General features: G+C 35.1%; 13 non-coding genes across 13 annotated transcripts; all 13 read right to left on the bottom strand.

The window, feature by feature from the left end:
* Window positions 1–5: 5 nt before the first annotated feature.
* On the bottom strand, window positions 6–88 carry Trnas-uga (transfer RNA serine (anticodon UGA)). Its single transcript has one exon. It is a non-coding gene; the product is annotated as a tRNA-Ser (tRNA).
* Window positions 89–1006: 918 nt separating this feature from the next.
* On the bottom strand, window positions 1007–1088 carry Trnas-aga (transfer RNA serine (anticodon AGA)). The gene has a single exon. It is a non-coding gene; the product is annotated as a tRNA-Ser (tRNA).
* A 1006-nt stretch (window positions 1089–2094) lies between these two features.
* Window positions 2095–2176, bottom strand: Trnas-uga (transfer RNA serine (anticodon UGA)). The gene has a single exon. It is a non-coding gene; the product is annotated as a tRNA-Ser (tRNA).
* Window positions 2177–3053: 877 nt separating this feature from the next.
* On the bottom strand, window positions 3054–3135 carry Trnas-aga (transfer RNA serine (anticodon AGA)). Its single transcript has one exon. It is a non-coding gene; the product is annotated as a tRNA-Ser (tRNA).
* A 1009-nt stretch (window positions 3136–4144) lies between these two features.
* On the bottom strand, window positions 4145–4226 carry Trnas-cga (transfer RNA serine (anticodon CGA)). Its single transcript has one exon. It is a non-coding gene; the product is annotated as a tRNA-Ser (tRNA).
* An 850-nt stretch (window positions 4227–5076) lies between these two features.
* Trnas-aga (transfer RNA serine (anticodon AGA)) lies at window positions 5077–5158 on the bottom strand. Its single transcript has one exon. It is a non-coding gene; the product is annotated as a tRNA-Ser (tRNA).
* Window positions 5159–6176: 1018 nt separating this feature from the next.
* Window positions 6177–6258, bottom strand: Trnas-uga (transfer RNA serine (anticodon UGA)). Its single transcript has one exon. It is a non-coding gene; the product is annotated as a tRNA-Ser (tRNA).
* Window positions 6259–7160: 902 nt separating this feature from the next.
* On the bottom strand, window positions 7161–7242 carry Trnas-aga (transfer RNA serine (anticodon AGA)). The gene has a single exon. It is a non-coding gene; the product is annotated as a tRNA-Ser (tRNA).
* A 1005-nt stretch (window positions 7243–8247) lies between these two features.
* On the bottom strand, window positions 8248–8329 carry Trnas-uga (transfer RNA serine (anticodon UGA)). Its single transcript has one exon. It is a non-coding gene; the product is annotated as a tRNA-Ser (tRNA).
* Window positions 8330–9192: 863 nt separating this feature from the next.
* Trnas-aga (transfer RNA serine (anticodon AGA)) lies at window positions 9193–9274 on the bottom strand. The gene has a single exon. It is a non-coding gene; the product is annotated as a tRNA-Ser (tRNA).
* A 1018-nt stretch (window positions 9275–10292) lies between these two features.
* Window positions 10293–10374, bottom strand: Trnas-uga (transfer RNA serine (anticodon UGA)). The gene has a single exon. It is a non-coding gene; the product is annotated as a tRNA-Ser (tRNA).
* Window positions 10375–11233: 859 nt separating this feature from the next.
* Trnas-aga (transfer RNA serine (anticodon AGA)) lies at window positions 11234–11315 on the bottom strand. Its single transcript has one exon. It is a non-coding gene; the product is annotated as a tRNA-Ser (tRNA).
* Window positions 11316–12333: 1018 nt separating this feature from the next.
* Window positions 12334–12415, bottom strand: Trnas-uga (transfer RNA serine (anticodon UGA)). Its single transcript has one exon. It is a non-coding gene; the product is annotated as a tRNA-Ser (tRNA).
* Between the last annotated feature and the right edge of the window lie 900 nt (window positions 12416–13315).

The following is a 13315-nucleotide window of genomic DNA, read 5'->3' as shown; positions in this document are numbered from 1 at the left end:
ATTCACGTCGCCGATAGGAATCGAACATATGCGGGGATACCCCAAATGGATTTCAAGTCCATCGCCTTAACCACTCGGCCACGACGACTGTACGAACTTCTTCCTTTCATAACAGATCTTATTGGTAAAAAAAAAACAAATCAACATTATACAGGTTGGCCCAAATGTAGGTTTACAGATATCACGTAGGTACTCTAAATTTCTTTTAAAACATTTTATTACATTTAAATTTCTATCTTGCAATTAACTAAATTAGCATAGAATAATGGTTTCATATTTTTTTTATAATTAAGATCGAAACTGTTAATATATGAATGCGAAAGAGTCAGTTGAATAACTGTAAACCTACTTTTGGGCCACCTTGTATTATTACCTTGTATGACGTATTAATCTACAGGTGAGTTTAGATGTTGTGTTGTGTGACGTATGTATTGTGTAGTTTTGTCTTATGTAATTTAATGTTCTATTGTCGTGCAAAGACTGATAAAGAAAATTTTTCTCCCAAACAAGGCTGGATTTCCCTGTACTTTAAGGAAGTAAATGGAAAGACAAAGGAAGGGAAGAAATAAAAAAGGTATTGATGAGCAGAAAACTTAAAGGCTCAATGTCACAGACCAGAGGAAAGCGATGGGACTGAGTCTCAGGGAGCTGTAGTTGGGGGAAAGAAGCTGTTGGAATGAGAGGACTTATGACGGCGAAAGGAAAGTTTTAAACATCTCAAAGAAACGACCACACTCACGACAGAATAGTTGTTTATTGAGGAAACTATCGTGAAATGATTCAGTAATGAAAGGACATATATATATATATATATATATATATATATATATATATATATATATATATATATATATATATATATATGTGTGTGTGTGTGTGTGTGTGTGTATTGCGGCAATTCTTTCAACAACAGGGTGGCTTACATAAACTACATAATGTATATGGTTTATCTAACAAAATATAAAATTACTTTATATACGTTAAAAATAAAAGTCAGTGTAACTATCGTCGCCGATAGGATTCGAACCTATGCGGGGAGATCCCAATGGATTTCTAGTCCATCGCCTTAACCACTCGGCCACGACGACTGTACAAACCGCGCTTCTTCATAACTCTTCTAATTCGTAAAAGAACGAATCAAACATCAGATTATGATCTCGTGTGCTGTGTAAGTGTGCAGGAGGGTTTAGAGGCTGTGTTGTGTGACGCATGTAATGTGCAGTTTTGTTTAATGTAATGTACAGTGATGTTTTAGTATAATGTAGAGGTTTTATTCGAATTCTTTTTTCTATTCCTAATGAGGCTTGAGACCACAACGTCAAAGGAACAACACGGAATGATAATAAAAGGGTCTATGCAGACAAAAAATATCGATGGGTAGAAAACCTGAAGGATTGAATATCATAGACTAGAATAAAACAAGGCGATGGTAATAAGTTGCAAATCTTTACAATGCCGGACAAAACAACTTGTTTGGAGTTCTTACTTCAATCATTCTGTTATATACAGAGAGATTATTAATTCTACTACAGTCCTATGGAAATGCATCCAGTAAGTTGAAGTACAAAATGGCTGAAATACTCACGTTAACTCACAAGTTTATCTAGAAAAATCAAAAAATGACTTCATATATGTTAATGAAAATAAGGTGGGCGGGAGGAATGTTCTCCTAGAAAAGAATAAAAAGGTCACCGTTAAGATTCGCACCCATGCAAGGAGACCCAAACGATTTTTGGTCAAGTGTCTTCACCACTCGGCCACAACGACTACAGCTCAACAGGTTGCTTCATATATCTACTAATAGATGGAAAAAGAAAAGACCTATCGCCATATTATTATCTTGTGTAATGTATTAGTGTATGAAAGAGTTTAGATGTGGCTACATGTCTTGCAGTATGTGTTTCGGATCTGTATGTTCTCAGTTCAATCCCAGCAGAGAGATCGATAAAATAAGGTACCAGTCAAGTTGTGCAATCGATGGTTTCTAGCTGCTCTTACCTTTCAAAATTATGGAATTTGTGCCTAAATCAAAAATTATTATTTATTGATAAAAATATAGAATCACTTTCTGTTCATTTAAAAAAAAAAAATGAACGCCGCCGATAGGATTCGAACCTATGCGGGGATACCCCAATGGATTTCAAGTCCACCGCCTTAACCACTCGGCCACGACGACTGTACGAACTTCCTCCTTTCATAACAGATCTTATTGGTAAAAAAAAAACAAATCAACCATCATACAGGTTGGCCTAAATGTAGGTTTACAGATATCACGTAGGTACTCTAAATTTCTTTTAAAACATTTTATTACATTTAAATTTCTATCTTGCAATTAACTAAATTAGCATAGAATAATGGTTTCATATTTTTTTTATAATTAAGATCGAAACTGTTAATATATGAATGCGAAAGAGTCAGTTGAATAACTGTAAACCTACTTTTGGGCCACCTTGTATTATTACCTTGTATGATGTATTAATCTACAGGTGAGTTTAGATGTTGTGTTGTGTGACGTATGTATTGTGTAGTTTTGTCTTATGTAATTTAATGTTTTATTGTCGTGCAAAGACTGATAAAGAAAATTTTTCTCCCAAACAAGGCTGGAGTTCCCTGTACTTTAAGGAAGTAAATGGAAAGACAAAGGAAGGGAAGAAATAAAAAAGGTATTGATAAGCAGAAAACTTAAAGGCTAAATGTCACAGACCAGAGGAAAGCGATGGGACTGAGTCTCAGGGAGCTGTAGTTGGGGGAAAGAAGCTGTTGGAATGAGAGGACTTATGACGGCGAAAGGAAAGTTTTAAACATCTCAAAGAAACGACCACACTCATGACAGAATAGTTGTTTATTGAGGAAACTATCGTCAAATGATTCAGTAATGAAAGGACATATATATATATATATATATATATGTGTGTGTGTGTGTGTGTGTGTGTGTATTGCGGCAATTCTTTCAACAACAGGGTGGCTTACATAATCTACATAATGTATATGGTTTATGTAACAAAATATAAAATTACTTTATATACGTTAAAAATAGAAGTCAGTGTAACTATCGTCGCCGATAGGATTCGAACCTATGCGGGGAGACCCAAATGGATTTCTAGTCCATCGCCTTAACCACTCGGCCACGACGACTGTACAAGCCGCACTTCTTCATAATTATTCTAATTCGTAAAAGAACGAATCAAACATCAGATTATGATCTCGTGTGCTGTGTAAGTGTGCAGGAGGGTTTAGAGGCTGTGTTGTGTGACGCATGTAATGTGCAGTCAGTTTTGTTTAATGTAATGTACAGTGAAGTTTTAGTATAATGTAGAGGTTTTATTCGAATTCTTTTTTCTATTCCTAATGAGGCTTGAGACCACAAAGTCAAAGGAACAACACGGAAAGATAAAAAAAAGGGTCTATGCCGACAAAAGATATCGATGGGTAGAAAGCCTGAAGGATTGAATATCATAGACTAGAATAAAACAAGGCGATGGTAATAAGCTGCAAATCTTTACAATGCCGGACAAAACAACTTGTTTGGAGTTCTTACTTCAATCATTCTGTTATATACAGAGAGATTATTAATTCTACTACAGTCCTATGGAAATGCATCCAGTAAGTTGAAGTACAAAATGGCTGAAATACTCACGTTAACTCACAAGTTTATCTAGAAAAATCAAAAAATGACTTCATATATGTTAATGAAAATAAGGTGAGCGGGGGGATGTGCTCCTAGAAAAAGAAAAAAAGGTCATCGATACGATTCGCACCAATGCAGGGAGACCCAAAAGATTTCAGATCAAGTGTCTTCACCACTCGGACACAACGACTACAGCTCAACAGGTTGCTTCATATATCTACTAATAGATGGAAAAAGAAAAGACCTATCGCCATATTATTATCTTGTGTAATGTATTAGTGTATGAAAGAGTTTAGATGTGGCTACATGTCTTGCAGTATGTGTTTCGGATCTGTATGTTCTCAGTTCAATCCCAGCAGAGAGATCGATAAAATAAGGTACCAGTCAAGTTGTGCAATCGATGGTTTCTAGCTGCTCTTACCTTTCAAAATTATGGAATTTGTGCCTAAATCAAAAATTATTATTTATAGATAAAAATATAGAATCACTTTCTGTTCATTTAAAAAAAAAAATTCACGTCGCCGATAGGATTCGAACCTATGCGGGGATAACCCAATGGATTTCGAGTCCATCGCCTTAACCACTCGACCACGACGACTGTACGAACTTGCTCCTTTCATAACAGATCTTATTGGTAAAAAAAAAACAAATCAACCATCATACAGGTTGGCCCAAATATAGGTTTACAGATATCACGTAGGTACTCTAAATTTCTTTTAAAACATTTTATTACATTTAAATTTCTATCTTGCAATTAACTAAATTAGCATAGAATAATGGTTTCATATTTTTTTTATAATTAAGATCGAAACTGTTAATATATGAATGCGAAAGAGTCAGTTGAATAACTGTAAACCTACTTTTGGGCCACCTTGTATTATTACCTTGTATGATGTATTAATCTACAGGTGAGTTTAGATGTTGTGTTGTGTGACGTATGTATTGTGTAGTTTTGTCTTATGTAATTTAATGTTTTATTGTCGTGCAAAGACTGATAAAGAAAATTTTTCTCCCAAACAAGGCTGGATTTCCCTGTACTTTAAGGAAGTAAATGGAAAGACAAAGGAAGGGAAGAAATAAAAAAGGCTAAATGTCACAGACCAGAGGAAAGCGATGGGACTGAGTCTCAGGGAGCTGTAGTTGGGGGAAAGAAGCTGTTGGAATGAGAGGACTTATGACGGCGAAAGGAAAGTTTTAAACATCTCAAAGAAACGACCACACTCACGACAGAATAGTTGTTTATTGAGGAAACTATCGTGAAATGATTCAGTAATGAAAGGACATATATATATATATATATATATATATATATATGTGTGTGTGTGTGTATATTGCGGCAATTCTTTCAACAACAGGGTGGCTTACATAAACTACATAATGTATATGGTTTATCTAACAAAATATAAAATTACTTTATATACGTCAAAAATAAAAGTCAGTGTAACTATCGTCGCCGATAGGATTCGAACCTATGCGGGGAGACCCCAATGGATTTCTAGTCCATCGCCTTAACCACTCGGCCACGACGACTGTACAAGCCGCGCTTCTTCATAACTCTTCTAATTCGTAAAAGAACGAATCAAACATCAGATTATGATCTCGTGTGCTGTGTAAGTGTGCTGTGTAAGTGTGCAGGAGGGTTTAGAGGCTGTGTTGTGTGACGCATGTAATGTGCAGTTTTGTTTAATGTCATGTACAGTGATGTTTTAGTATAATGTAGAGGTTTTATTCGAATTCTTTTTTCTATTCCTAATGAGGCTTGAGACCACAAAGTCAAAGGAACAACACGGAATGATAAAAAAAGGGTCTATGCAGACAAAAAATATCGATGGGTAGAAAGCCTGAAGGATTGAATATCATAGACTAGAATAAAACAAGGCGATGGTAATAAGTTGCAAATCTTCACAATGCAGGACAAAACAACTTGTTTGGAGTTCTTACTTCAATCATTCTGTTATATACAGAGAGATTATTAATTCTACTACAGTCCTATGGAAATGCATCCAGTAAGTTGAAGTACAAAATGGCTGAAATACTCACGTTAACTCACAAGTTTATCTAGAAAAATCAAAAAATGACTTCATATATGTTAATGAAAATAAGGTGGGCGGGAGGAATGTTCTCCTAGAAAAGAATAAAAAGGTCACCGTTAAGATTCGCACCCATGCAAGGAGACCCAAACGATTTTTGGTCAAGTGTCTTCACCACTCGGCCACAACGACTACAGCTCAACAGGTTGCTTCATATATCTACTAATAGATGGAAAAAGAAAAGACCTATCGCCATATTATTATCTTGTGTAATGTATTAGTGTATGAAAGAGTTTAGATGTGGCTACATGTCTTGCAGTATGTGTTTCGGATCTGTATGTTCTCAGTTCAATCCCAGCAGAGAGATCGATAAAATAAGGTACCAGTCAAGTTGTGCAATCGATGGTTTCTAGCTGCTCTTACCTTTCAAAATTATGGAATTTGTGCCTAAATCAAAAATTATTATTTATTGATAAAAATATAGAATCACTTTCTGTTCATTTAAAAAAAAAATTGAACGCCGCCGATAGGATTCGAACCTATGCGGGGATACCCCAATGGATTTCAAGTCCATCGCCTTAACCAATCGGCCACGACGACTGTACGAACTTTCTCCTTTCATAACAGATCTTATTGGTAAAAAAAAACCCAAATCAACCATCATACAGGTTGGCCCAAATGTAGGTTTACAGATATCACGTAAGTACTCTAAATTTCTTTTAAAACATTTTATTACATTTAAATTTCTATCTTGCAATTAACTAAATTAGCATAGAATAATGGTTTCATATTTTTTTTATAATTAAGATCGAAACTGTTAATATATGAATGCGAAAGAGTCAGTTGAATAACTGTAAACCTACTTTTGGGCCACCTTGTATTATTACCTTGTATGATGTATTAATCTACAGGTGAGTTTAGATGTTGTGTTGTGTGACGTATGTATTGTGTAGTTTTGTCTTATGTAATTTAATGTTTTATTGTCGTGCAAAGACTGATAAAGAAAATTTTTCTCCCAAACAAGGCTGGAGTTCCCTGTACTTTAAGGAAGTAAATGGAAAGACAAAGGAAGGGAAGAAATAAAAAAGGTATTGATGAGCAGAAAACTTAAAGGCTAAATGTCACAGACCAGAGGAAAGCGATGGGACTGAGTCTCAGGGAGCTGTATTTGGGGGAAAGAAGCTGTTGGAATGAGAGGACTTATGACGGCAAAAGGAAAGTTTTAAACATCTCAAAGAAACGCCCACACTCACGACAGAATAGTTGTTTATTGAGGAAACTATCGTGAAATGATTCAGTAATGAAAGGACATATATATATATATATATATATATATATATATATATATATATATATATATATATATATATATGTGTGTGTGTATATTGTGGCAATTCTTTCAACAACAGGGTGGCTTACATAAACTACATAATGTATATGGTTTATCTAACAAAATATAAAATTACTTTATATACGTTAAAAATAAAAGTCAGTGTAACTATCGTCGCCGATAGGATTCGAACCTATGCGGGGAGACCCCAATGGATTTCTAGTCCATCGCCTTAACCACTCGGCCACGACGACTGTACAAGCCGCACTTCTTCATAACTTTTCTAATTCGTAAAAGAACGAATCAAACATCAGATTATGATCTCGTGTGCTGTGTAAGTGTGCAGGAGGGTTTAGAGGCTGTGTTGTGTGACGCATGTAATGTGCAGTTTTGTTTAATGTAATGCAGAGTGTTGTTTTAGTATAGTGTAGAGGTTTTATTCGAATTCTTTTTTCTATTCCTAATGAGGCTTGAGACCACAAAGTCAAAGGAACAACACGGAATGATAAAAAAAGGGTCTATGCAGACAAAAAATATCGATGGGTAGAAAGCCTGAAGGATTGAATATCATAGACTAGAATAAAACAAGGCGATGGTAGTAAGTTGCAAATCTTCACAATGCAGGACAAAACAACTTGTTTGGAGTTCTTACTTCAATCATTCTGTTATATACAGAGAGATTATTAATTCTACTACAGTCCTATGGAAATGCATCCAGTAAGTTGAAGTACAAAATGGCTGAAATACTCACGTTAACTCACAAGTTTATCTAGAAAAATCCAAAAATGACTTCATATATGTTAATGAAAATAAGGTGAGCGGGGGGAATGTTCTCCTAGAAAAGGAAAAAAAGGTCATCGATACGATTCGCACCCATGCAGGGAGACCCAAAAGATTTCTGATCAAGTGTCTTCACCACTCGGCCACAACGACTACAGCTCAACAGGTTGCTTCATATATCTACTAATAGATGGAAAAAGAAAAGACCTATCGCCATATTATTATCTTGTGTAATGTATTAGTGTATGAAAGAGTTTAGATGTGGCTACATGTCTTGCAGTATGTGTTTCGGATCTGTATGTTCTCAGTTCAATCCCAGCAGAGAGATCGATAAAATAAGGTACCAGTCAAGTTGTGCAATCGATGGTTTCTAGCTGCTCTTACCTTTCAAAATTATGGAATTTGTGCCTAAATCAAAAATTATTATTTATTGATAAAAATATAGAATCACTCTCTGTTCATTTAAAAAAAAAAATTCACGTCGCCGATAGGATTCGATCCTATGCGGGGATACCCCAATGGATTTCAAGTCCATCGCCTTAACCACTCGGCCACGACGACTGTACGAACTTCCTCCTTTCATAACAGATCTTATTGGTAAAAAAAAACAAATCAACCATCATACAGGTTGGCCCAAATGTAGGTTTACAGATATCACGTAGGTACTCTAAATTTCTTTTAAAACATTTTATTACATTTAAATTTCTATCTTGCAATTAACTAAATTAGCATAGAATAATGGTTTCATATTTTTTTTATAATTAAGATCGAAACTGTTAATATATGAATGCGAAAGAGTCAGTTGAATAACTGTAAACCTACTTTTGGGCCACCTTGTTTTATTACCTTGTATGATGTATTAATCTACAGGTGAGTTTAGATGTTGTGTTGTGTGACGTATGTATTGTGTAGTTTTGTCTTATGTAATTTAATGTTTTATTGTCGTGCAAAGACTGATAAAGAAAATTTTTCTCCCAAACAAGGCTGGAGTTCCCTGTACTTTAAGGAAGTAAATGGAAAGACAAAGGAAGGGAAGAAATAAAAAAGGCTAAATGTCACAGACCAGAGGAAAGCGATGGGACTGAGTCTCAGGGAGCTGTAGTTGGGGGAAAGAAGCTGTTGGAATGAGAGGACTTATGACGGCGAAAGGAAAGTTTTAAACATCTCAAAGAAACGACCACACTCACGACAGAATAGTTGTTTATTGAGGAAACTATCGTGAAATGATTCAGTAATGAAAGGACATATATATATATATATATATATATATATATATATATATATATGTGTGTGTGTGTGTGTGTATATTGCGGCAATTCTTTCAACAACAGGGTGGCTTACATAAACTACATAATGTATATGGTTTATCTAACAAAATATAAAATTACTTTATATACGTCAAAAATAAAAGTCAGTGTAACTATCGTCGCCGATAGGATTCGAACCTATGCGGGGAGACCCCAATGGATTTCTAGTCCATCGCCTTAACCACTCGGCCACGACGACTGTACAAGCCGCGCTTCTTCATAACTCTTCTAATTCGTAAAAGAACGAATCAAACATCAGATTATGATCTCGTGTGCTGTGTAAGTGTGCTGTGTAAGTGTGCAGGAGGGTTTAGAGGCTGTGTTGTGTGACGCATGTAATGTGCAGTTTTGTTTAATGTCATGTACAGTGATGTTTTAGTATAATGTAGAGGTTTTATTCGAATTCTTTTTTCTATTCCTAATGAGGCTTGAGACCACAAAGTCAAAGGAACAACACGGAATGATAAAAAAAGGGTCTATGCAGACAAAAAATATCGATGGGTAGAAAGCCTGAAGGATTGAATATCATAGACTAGAATAAAACAAGGCGATGGTAATAAGTTGCAAATCTTCACAATGCAGGACAAAACAACTTGTTTGGAGTTCTTACTTCAATCATTCTGTTATATACAGAGAGATTATTAATTCTACTACAGTCCTATGGAAATGCATCCAGTAAGTTGAAGTACAAAATGGCTGAAATACTCACGTTAACTCACAAGTTTATCTAGAAAAATCAAAAAATGACTTCATATATGTTAATGAAAATAAGGTGAGCGGGGGGAATGTTCTCCTAGAAAAGGAAAAAAAGGTCATCGATACGATTCGCACCCATGCAGGGAGACCCAAAAGATTTCTGATCAAGTGTCTTCACCACTCGGCCACAACGACTACAGCTCAACAGGTTGCTTCATATATCTACTAATAGATGGAAAAAGAAAAGACCTATCGCCATATTATTATCTTGTGTAATGTATTAGTGTATGAAAGAGTTTAGATGTGGCTACATGTCTTGCAGTATGTGTTTCGGATCTGTATGTTCTCAGTTCAATCCCAGCAGAGAGATCGATAAAATAAGGTACCAGTCAAGTTGTGCAATCGATGGTTTCTAGCTGCTCTTACCTTTCAAAATTATGGAATTTGTGCCTAAATCAAAAATTATTATTTATTGATAAAAATATAGAATCACTCTCTGTTCATTTAAAAAAAAAAATTCACGTCGCCGATAGGATTCGAACCTATGCGGGGATACCCCAATGGATTTCAAGTCCATCGCCTTAACCACTCGGCCACGACGACTGTACGAACTTCCTCCTTTCATAACAGATCTTATTGGTAAAAAAAAACAAATCAACCATCATACAGGTTGGCCCAAATGTAGGTTTACAGATATCACGTAGGTACTCTAAATTTCTTTTAAAACATTTTATTACATTTAAATTTCTATCTTGCAATTAACTAAATTAGCATAGAATAATGGTTTCATATTTTTTTTATAATTAAGATCGAAACTGTTAATATATGAATGCGAAAGAGTCAGTTGAATAACTGTAAACCTACTTTTGGGCCACCTTGTATTATTACCTTGTATGATGTATTAATCTACAGGTGAGTTTAGATGTTGTGTTGTGTGACGTATGTATTGTGTAGTTTTGTCTTATGTAATTTAATGTTTTATTGTCGTGCAAAGACTGATAAAGAAAATTTTTCTCCCAAACAAGGCTGGATTTCCCTGTACTTTAAGGAAGTAAATGGAAAGACAAAGGAAGGGAAGAAATAAAAAAGGCTAAATGTCACAGACCAGAGGAAAGCGATGGGACTGAGTCTCAGGGAGCTGTAGTTGGGGGAAAGAAGCTGTTGGAATGAGAGGACTTATGACGGCGAAAGGAAAGTTTTAAACATCTCAAAGAAACGACCACACTCACGACAGAATAGTTGTTTATTGAGGAAACTATCGTGAAATGATTCAGTAATGAAAGGACATATATATATATATATATATATATATATCTATATATATGTGTGTGTGTGTGTGTGTATATTGCGGCAATTCTTTCAACAACAGGGTGGCTTACATAAACTACATAATGTATATGGTTTATCTAACAAAATATAAAATTACTTTATATACGTCAAAAATAAAAGTCAGTGTAACTATCGTCGCCGATAGGATTCGAACCTATGCGGGGAGACCCCAATGGATTTCTAGTCCATCGCCTTAACCACTCGGCCACGACGACTGTACAAGCCGCGCTTCTTCATAACTCTTCTAATTCGTAAAAGAACGAATCAAACATCAGATTATGATCTCGTGTGCTGTGTAAGTGTGCTGTGTAAGTGTGCAGGAGGGTTTAGAGGCTGTGTTGTGTGACGCATGTAATGTGCAGTTTTGTTTAATGTCATGTACAGTGATGTTTTAGTATAATGTAGAGGTTTTATTCGAATTCTTTTTTCTATTCCTAATGAGGCTTGAGACCACAAAGTCAAAGGAACAACACGGAATGATAAAAAAAGGGTCTATGCAGACAAAAAATATCGATGGGTAGAAAGCCTGAAGGATTGAATATCATAGACTAGAATAAAACAAGGCGATGGTAATAAGTTGCAAATCTTCACAATGCAGGACAAAACAACTTGTTTGGAGTTCTTACTTCAATCATTCTGTTATATACAGAGAGATTATTAATTCTACTACATTCCTATGGAAATGCATCCAGTAAGTTGAAGTACAAAATGGCTGAAATACTCACGTTAACTCACAAGTTTATCTAGAAAAATCCAAAAATGACTTCATATATGTTAATGAAAATAAGGTGAGCGGGGGGAATGTTCTCCTAGAAAAGGAAAAAAAGGTCATCGATACGATTCGCACCCATGCAGGGAGACCCAAAAGATTTCTGATCAAGTATCTTCACCACTCGGCCACAACGACTACAGCTCAACAGGTTGCTTCATATATCTACTAATAGATGGAAAAAGAAAAGACCTATCGCCATATTATTATCTTGTGTAATGTATTAGTGTATGAAAGAGTTTAGATGTGGCTACATGTCTTGCAGTATGTGTTTCGGATCTGTATGTTCTCAGTTCAATCCCAGCAGAGAGATCGATAAAATAAGGTACCAGTCAAGTTGTGCAATCGATGGTTTCTAGCTGCTCTTACCTTTCAAAATTATGGAATTTGTGCCTAAATCAAAAATTATTATTTATTGATAAAAATATAGAATCACTTTCTGTTCATTTAAAAAAAGAAATTCACGTCGCCGATAGGATTCGAACCTATGCGGGGATACCCCAATGGATTTCAAGTCCATCGCCTTAACCACTCGGCCACGACGACTGTACGAACTTCCTTCTTTCATAACAGATGTTATTGGTAAAAAAAAAACAAATGAACCATCATACAGGTTGGCCCAAATGTAGGTTTACAGATATCACGTAGGTACTCTAAATTTCTTTTAAAACATTTTATTACATTTAAATTTCTATCTTGCAATTAACTAAATTAGCATAGAATAATGGTTTCATATCTTTTTTATAATTAAGATCGAAACTGTTAATATATGAATGCGAAAGAGTCAGTTGAATAACTGTAAACCTACTTTTGGGCCAACTTGTATTATTACCTTGTATGATGTATTAATCTACAGGTGAGTTTAGATGTTGTGTTGTGTGACGTATGTATTGTGTAGTTTTGTCTTATGTAATTTAATGTTTTATTGTCGTGCAAAGACTGATAAAGAAAATTTTTCTCCCAAACAAGGCTGGAGTTCCCTGTACTTTAAGGAAGTAAATGGAAAGACAAAGGAAGGGAAGAAATAAAAAAGGTATTGATGAGCAGAAAACTTAAAGGCTAAATGTCACAGACCAGAGGAAAGCGATGGGACTGAGTCTCAGGGAGCTGTAGTTGGGGGAAAGAAGCTGTTGGAATGAGAGGACTTATGACGGCAAAAGGAAAGTTTTGAACATCTCAAAGAAACGCCCACACTCACGACAGAATAGTTGTTTATTGAGGAAACTATCGTGAAATGATTCAGTAATGAAAGGACATATTTATATATATATATATATATATATATATATATATATATATATATATATATATATATATATATATATATATATATATATATGTGTGTGTGTGTATATTGCGGCAATTCTTTCAACAACAGGGTGGCTTACATAAACTACATAATGTATATGGTTTATCTAACAAAATATAAAATTACTTTATATACGT

The sequence above is a fragment of the Octopus bimaculoides genome, chromosome 10 (genome assembly GCF_046866305.1).
Source record: "Octopus bimaculoides isolate indiv1 chromosome 10, ASM4686630v1, whole genome shotgun sequence".
NCBI classification, from domain to species: domain Eukaryota; kingdom Metazoa; phylum Mollusca; class Cephalopoda; order Octopoda; family Octopodidae; genus Octopus; species Octopus bimaculoides.
This window is presented reverse-complemented; position numbering and strand designations above follow the sequence as displayed.